This window comes from Scomber japonicus, chromosome 7, assembly GCF_027409825.1.
Source record: "Scomber japonicus isolate fScoJap1 chromosome 7, fScoJap1.pri, whole genome shotgun sequence".
NCBI lineage: Eukaryota > Metazoa > Chordata > Actinopteri > Scombriformes > Scombridae > Scomber > Scomber japonicus.
In genome coordinates this window covers 26,664,466-26,671,892 of record NC_070584.1, presented here as the reverse complement: position 1 = coordinate 26,671,892, position 7,427 = coordinate 26,664,466, and the positions used below count along the sequence as shown (strand labels likewise).

The 7,427-nt window shown below is 37.0% G+C and overlaps 1 long non-coding RNA gene across 1 annotated transcript; it reads left to right on the top strand.

Moving 5' to 3' along the window:
* Positions 1-828: 828 nt before the first annotated feature.
* LOC128362386 (uncharacterized) lies at positions 829-4,620 on the top strand. Its single transcript, XR_008321621.1, has 4 exons — positions 829-843; positions 1,256-1,309; positions 2,213-2,266; positions 4,610-4,620. It is a non-coding gene; the product is annotated as an uncharacterized LOC128362386 (long non-coding RNA).
* The last annotated feature ends 2,807 nt before the right edge of the window (positions 4,621-7,427 follow it).

Below are 7,427 nucleotides of genomic sequence, written 5' to 3'. Positions count from 1 at the left end.
ATCGCCACATTGATCTGAGACATAAACATAAGTGACAGCCTTTAGCAGCCATTGCATTTACATTCTGCACCACAAGCTTGGTGCAAACATGTTTATCTGATGTACTGTATATAAAACTGATAATTAGGTTCTATATTGATTTTGTTACTAGATAGACATCATAGCACTGAAAAATCCTTAGCCTTTCCCCACAATGTCATTTTTTATCATTCATCCTCCTCCTCCTTCTTGGCTCCCTGCTTCAAGAAGAAGAATTCTGTTATTGAACTCACTAAAACTTTAATTATATCTCATTGATCCTTTGCAAATCTTTCTCGTTTCCTCTCTCATTCTTTTACTTTCCCTCCCTTTCTCTCCACTCTCTCTCTGTTAGGGCCCAGGAGGACGAGCCGGCCTGCCTGGATTGAAAGGTGATAAGGTGATCTAAATATTTATATTATTGATGTGTATCTGTGTGTAATGTGTCATTTGCTGCCAGCAGTACTGAGAATACAAGTTAATGTTAAATATTGCTCCATAATAGCCAAGTGTATTATAGTAATTTGTCTGTGATATATTACAGATTACAGATCTTATTATAGCATTATAGCATCATTAAAGCAGTTTGTCTTGATAGTGACAAGTTTGGTTGCATAATATATGTTTACTTTTTTCTCATTAGCCTTAGCTGAAGTCTATGCTTATGTATAATGTATGCTATGCCTATCTATCAAGTATCTATGGTCCTGTTGTGATCACTGTGGCAGGGTAGTGTTATGTTATATCTCTGTATGATACTGTGAAATTCAGGGTGAAGTGGGACAAAGGGGCGAACCAGGAGAGATGGGTTACCAAGGCGATAAGGTATGTCTCCTGTCACTCACAGATGCATACCATCTGATAGTAGTGCATGCAACTATTTTAACCAGAAATTAAGATTTTATTCCCATGCCAATCAGTTATGATGTGACTTGATTGCAAAAGTAAAAGTGGTAAAGTAAAAAGTCATTCTTCCAACACCATACTATTTTTTTTGTGAGGACGTGTGTGGCTTGAAAATACTTTTACGACTACCTTTTTTTTTGTAAACATGTATAAATGATGTGTTTTCCTCCTGTCATGACAAACAGTTGGACAAAAGCAGAATCTATAACTAAATCAGGAAAAGATTCATCAAAACATTTCCACAAATCAGAAACACATGCATGCACACAAACACACTCTTACACAAGGATGTGTAAAACCCATTTAAGAGAGTTTTATCTTTATCTGTCAGGGTTCTGCTGGTGTTCCCGGTCCTACTGGTCCAAGAGGAAAACCTGGACCACCGGTATGTTGGAGTATGTGTGTCTGTGTTCATTTAATAAAGGTTTTTACAGCTTTTATAGAGAAAGCCAAGTATACACAGTGTACCACAATCTGGACCCTATTTTTGTTAGCTTATAAACTGAAGCCAGTTTGGTGACATTCACAACACATCGGTTTTATCTCACTCTGTGGGTAGAGAGCTTCAATAAGGGAAGAAAGAAATGGAATAAATGTCTGTAAGCAGCAATTTGTTTGCTTATCAGCTGAAACAAGCTCAGATCAAGAAAAAAGATTAAACATTGGAAACTTCCTTTCTTGTTATTCAGGATGTACTGTAAACAAGTCCAGATGCTTTCCTCTTCAACAACACCTTAAGTAGCTTCTCTGCAGCTCCAGCTCTTACCGTAGCTTTTCACCCAGTGTAATCACTCAATATAATGATAAGATTTACTGTATGACTGTGTAGTTTTAGAGTTCACATTATCCAAATCTAACTATTTCACTATTGTTTTAGGGAACTCCTTTTGTTTGTAACATGTGTCTGAAATGTTCACAAGCCAAGAAATAAACTTTATCCATTTGCCACTGAACCTGTAAAACATGTTTGCACTGTACGCAATGTGAAGAAAGCATTACTTAATATGTAGTGTGTATGAGAGAAAGAGCATCATTTGGTCTTAGGTGTTAAGTGTCCAGTGACTGACTCAGTGACTTAAATCCACTCTGTCAACTTCACTGAGTCACTTCAATGACTGATGAAAGAATAAAATGATGAAAAATATTAATAGAATACATAAATCTGTGTTGACAGAGGTAGAAGAATTATTGGAGAAAAAAATCAGAGAAAAAATATAATTTCAGGTCAAAAAAAATATTTTTCTTATTTTTGTTTGTTTTAATGTGTTTTAATGTGTATTTTCAACAGGGCAAAATTGGTGAGATGGGGGCACAAGGACCACCTGGGCCTTCAGGACCAGAGGTATTCATTCATATTCAACTCAGCTTTCAGCAGAAAACGTTACAGAGAAATAGGGTTGTGATTTGAGTCCAATTTTGTGAAAGGCACATGATCATATTACGAATGCTTTGTGTTAAAAGGTCTAATGGTGAAAAGCTCTGGGTTACAATAATTGGTAACCCAAATATTACTTTGCTGTTTAGCTGAAGTAAGCAATTTAAAGTAACATCTTAAAGTCAAGGTATATCTACAGTACAATGCAGATCAGTTTATTATTACATGTTGATTGTTTTCATTTCCAGGCTACTAAACCTGTTTACTGTAGTCTAGAAAACAAAGAAAATAGAGAAAATCAAGTCTTTTTGTCAATGGGAAAGATAGTAGCATACGTTCTAAATGCACAAAAACAACAAAGGCAGGAACAAGAGACTATTACTTTCAGTTTTCTGCAGTACTTGGGCCAAGTGTACTATGCAGTAAAGATGGATTTTGATAGCTATAAAACATAATCATCCTCATCCCCAAGTACTCTTTTATAGATGTTTCCACTCAACATTATGATAATATAAAGACTGAAAAGGGTGAAAATAAATATTTAAACCATTATGTAAAAGAAACACTTTCAACAACAATAGCCATAGACAATCAAGAACAATACACTCATAAACATATGAATCAAAAACTTAGTCTGTCCATTTGGTTGTTCAACACTTTGTGTCAGACACATATATCAGCATGGTGGGGATTCATGGTCCCTAAATATTTATTCTTCATGGGGATGGAGACCAATACTCAAAGTCTAAGGGAGGGATTACTATGAAATGTGCTGTAGAAATAATACATTATTTTCTTGTGACCCCTTGACCTTTCCTATAGTGCCTCCAGAGGGCAAAAAAAAAACCATTTACTTATATTCAAGAAATATGAAAATCTAACAGATGGCACAAATGGATGAAGTCATCCCTGCTCCCCCAAGAAGAAACCTTTCACTTTTTAGCAACAAGCTTTTCTTTAGAACTACCATCTGGTCAAATTTTGTACACAAGATACTGACTAATAGTTTCAGTCATATAGTTTCCACTATATTTTCTGTAGCTGTCCATGGTCACCTATCACTGATGAACCTGTTGTTCCCATACCCCATGTTCTTTTACCAGCATTTTCTCTTACACATCTAAAAATCTAAAGAGAGGTTTGCTTGCATGAGTGTTTCAAATCAGATTCAACAAACCTTCTCAAGAATAAAAATCAGCAAATAGATTTAACCACATGCCAATAAAAATAACACTAAAACAAACAAACATACAACTGCCAGCCGGATATATCCATTCATTACATTGAGATCAGCAAAGACTTGTCATGAGTTTGTCATAGACCAGCTGCCAATTCAAGGCTGCTGCATCTGTAACTCTTTATTTTAATGTACTGCATTATTGCGATCCTGAGACATAAAAACAATTGAGGCAAGAGGGCTCTGACAACAGCAAAATGTAGCATGTGATCTATTGCATCCAATATTGTACTGTAGGGTGTAATGAAAATTTTGGCCTATGGGGGTTGTTTTAAGGCTTTAGAATTTTAGTCCTTTTGAAATATTGATTGTTGAACTTAAAAAACGTTATTGAATTCTTTATTCATAATTAACATACAGGCATACCTGGCCTGGAGTTAAATCATCTGTACATTACTTATACGTCCAGAATTTAGGTCTGGGCGACAGAGATGCTAATCAAGTCATTACACTAGCCCCAACACTTTTGATGTTCATGTATGATATCAAAACAACATTAATAGTTTGTTCATTGCTTTGGCATCTCCCCCAGCATGTCTGAGCTTTGGATGTAGAATATCTTTAGTCCTTAAGTCCCTTAGTCAAAGGGGTCATTGTTGATGCGGAAAAGTACATGAAAAGCATGTACAACATGACCATAGGTCACACAGGCCACAGCTAGCAGGCATACTTTCTGAAATGAATGATTGTGTCATGGCAGGCGTGCCTGAAGGTATTCAGTTTCTATCAGCTCAGCAGCTATCCATCACTATCTTTACATCTTTTTTCCATAAGCCCGCCTATACAGGAAAGGCATATAGGCAGGAGGAAAGGCCCCACCCCTCTGTCTGTCTGATATATTATTAATACAAGATGTCTTCAGTGATTTTCAAAGAGGAGCTGCTGTAGCACATTAACACATTAATAGGCCTACTTTAAACCTGTCATTTCAAATACAGTATGATCCTAACTCTCTTGCAATGTACACAGAGAAGCAATACGTTCATTTAAATTTTTTGAATCAAACTGAACCAATAGGTCATGTGACCAATGACAAATGAAATAACTGTCTGTCTCCTCCTGTATTTTGCAAGGGCTTTCCAGGGGACATTGGAGTACCAGGGCCCAACGGTCTACAAGGACCAAAGGTATAATTACATCTCTCTATCTTGCTCTCTCTCTCTCACTGTCTCTCTATATATACTGTATCTGTTTCATTCATTCATTCTGTTGTGTTTCAGGGTTTGCAGGGTGCAAGAGGGCCCCAAGGCCCGCCCGGGCCACAAGGAATACAGGTGAGATGATTCAGCACCCAACTTAGTTCAATAGGTATACATGGCTATAACACAAGATGTCAAAGATTGAAGGATTTCCATTCAATCATCCGTCTCAGGAAACAATAACTAACATAGCCCTTCTCATTTAACTTCTAGTCATTAGTCATATCTCAAAACAGTCGCAGCTTAGATCCCAGTGGGAGTTTTTATTTTCTCTGCGATGCCTCTCGGGGCACGTTCCACAGGATGAAGTCATGATTTCTCATTGGGTGCTTATAAAAACAAGGTTGAAAGTTTTCCAGACCTGCAAAAGAGGAACAGAAGCCTTTGGCAGGTGTACAACACAAATACACACACATACACATACACACACTTTTATATTGTGCTGAATATTACAGCATTAACCTGGCAATCGCTCACAGAGGTGTAGAGTTGGCCAATGTACTTTCCTCTCACATAGACACTTTCTTGGGATGGAGTCACCTCTGTCAAAGCTTACTCAATTACAGAGCCAAGGCTTTACAGACTTTGACACCTAAAGGCATAGAAGTGTAAAAGAAGAATACATTTACTTTACTCATTTTTAAGACTGGGAAAGGACATATGTTTTTCGAAGTTGGTTAGATTTATCCAGAAACTTAAGTCAATTGTGTAGATGTGTTTGGGGAAGTAGGGGAGCACGGTAAATCCCTAACTGGCTCCCCAAGATGAATCTCTGTCAGTATAGAGTGATAAGGGGGTTCACATACTGTACCTTCATGCATTGTTATATCTATAAAGAATAGCAACCAGGTGAGGGATTGAGAGTTAGAAGTTTTGCAGGATGAATTATTACTTTGTGTGCATTTGTTCATGTTGTTTGGTGATGCTGGCTTGTTGTTTGCTGTGTCAGCTGTATTTACTCAACTGTTGGACTCTGCTGTGTATATGTGAGAGTGTGAGTGTGTGTGTGTGTGTGCATGTTTGTGAATATTTGTGTATGATGAACTTTACTGCGTGTCTGCAGGGTGATGAAGGACCACTCGGCCCACCTGGGAATGCTGGCCCTACTGTAAGAACTCCAACATGCACATAAACACACAAATACACACACACACACACGCACAACACATGCTCACAGCCTTTTGTTGGTGGTTTGAATGGTATTAATCAATAAAATGCCTTATTGGGAAGTAGCTGGAATGAGATGTGACAAACACATCATGAGCTTTGGTATCTTTTGATCATTATGTGTGTGTTCATTGTTTGTCCGTCTTTGTAGGGGAGACCTGGAAGGAAAGGTTTTATAGGTGAACCTGGTCCCGACGGTCTGGAGGTGAGTCTCCTTTCTAATGGAAATGTATTATCAGTATGTTCATAGAGACATCTAATGTATTTGTGGCTAATTTAAAGTTTAGGGTTATAAATTCCTTACAGGTAGTTCTATAAAAATATCATCATCATCATTATGGAATACAAAAATGGGCTAAATATGTCGAATATGTTGAAAGCTGATCAAAGTATCAGCTTAATCATATCAATCATGCCTCCTAAAGGGTACGCAATGGTTTTGTTATATAAAACTATGCAGAATACATAATGTTAAAAATTCGTAATTGAATATGCACAATGTTTATAATTTGTGCAATATTAACCTGCTGATATTCATTAAAAGCACCTCAGAGAAAAATGTGTAGTGTCTTTAAAAACGTTTTTTTGCTTGATAAGGAGTAAGTGATACATTTGTTACTGTCAGTTTGTTTTCATTCAGTATTCATTTCAAATAATCAATGTAGTGAACTGAAAAACCAGTATCATCCTAAATTAACCTTATTGTAACACACTCATTCATCTGCGTTTCTATTATATAGCAGAGGTTAATGTCCAATTTAAATGTGTGTCTTCAAGGAAGTCTGTAGATTTCTGCCTAATTAGCTCTTTTATGTATACATTACAGCCAAAATGTTTAGATTACATACCAACTGCATTGACAAATTATAAACATTTGAGAAATAAATGAGACAGAAAAACATGCCAGTGTATTCATTATACTACACGTAAATGAGCCTATATCTTCTTCCCTTTGGCTTCTTTCCATTCATGTTAAAAACATATTGTGAGTACTTCATATACTATTAGTTTAGATTCATTTTCTTTCAGTCTTATATGATTTTCTGTAATTGGCTTTTCTTCCCACCAGAAATGCAGCGCCATGATTACCGTATCATGGGTTTCAAGGTTTTATCACATTGTGGTGTAGGGCTTACCTCTGAGTGTCAGTGTCTCCATGTTTTTGACCCACTTTTACTGAGCCTAGACTTACTGTGCTGTAAACATGCTCTTAATTAAGAGAGAAAACGATGTCTTTCAGGCCTATCATTATACATACTGGCCAACCACAGTGAGAAGCAACAGAAAATGACTCACAGTCTCATGCTGTACTGTATGTGTGTGTTCCTTTTAACACTTGTAATATCCTGTGAGTGTTGTGCCAGTAGCAGGACAGGATGGTGATAGAAACCTCTTTCATTACAGGAAGCTAACCAGCACACTGTTTGATGTTTTCTGCTTACAGGGAGAGAAAGGGGACATTGGAAATGTTGGAAAAATCGGACCACAAGTGAGTTGCTTTAACCTTGTAATGTATAGGACTGAC